At 34.5% G+C, this 551-nt stretch overlaps 1 protein-coding gene across 2 annotated transcripts in view; it reads left to right on the top strand.

Annotated features, from left to right (window-relative positions):
• LOC107733352 (F-box only protein 11-like) overlaps positions 1-551 on the top strand; it is a 35,038-nt gene that overhangs the window by 33,677 nt on the left and 810 nt on the right. The gene's annotated exons all lie outside the window — the stretch shown is intronic.

Below are 551 nucleotides of genomic sequence, written 5' to 3'. Positions count from 1 at the left end.
TTCCGTACCCACTGTATGTATATATTAGGGGAGGAACGGTACACAGGTGTCACGGTTCGATACGATTTCGGTACAACAGGAAAAAAAAATCTATTATGCTGTTTCTTTTCATTTATTTTGAACAGACAGTAGTACAAATTAAAAAAATTTCCACCTAGATGTGAAAATACTAAATATTATTACATTGTTAAATATATATAATCTGCAGTACATATATGCATACAAGGAATACAGTTCATTTTTGTGACACGCTTAATTTGTTAACAGAAAGGAAACGCAAACGACAGAAAGCCACATACTATTTGTTTTCTTTATTTTACAAAAGCACAATGTTTTGTTTTCATTGTGAGTGTACACAAATAAAAGCAGACCTTTATACAGTGATGCATTATTAATAAGACAATAAGTGTTTAAAATTGATTCTGCTGGTATAAGGAAACACAGTTGAAGTGAAGTTCGCTGTTCTTCTGCTGGTGGCCGGTTATCAAACAGCGTTGCATTACTTGCAAGAACAGCGCCCCTTCTGGATTGGGGGTGAATTGCCTGTATTC

The sequence above is a fragment of the Sinocyclocheilus rhinocerous genome, unplaced genomic scaffold (genome assembly GCF_001515625.1).
Source record: "Sinocyclocheilus rhinocerous isolate Xijiao unplaced genomic scaffold, SAMN03320098_v1.1 scaffold790, whole genome shotgun sequence".
Taxonomy (NCBI): Eukaryota; Metazoa; Chordata; class Actinopteri; order Cypriniformes; family Cyprinidae; genus Sinocyclocheilus; species Sinocyclocheilus rhinocerous.
The sequence above is the reverse complement of the archived record's forward strand: the minus strand, read 5'-3'. Positions and strand labels throughout refer to the sequence as shown.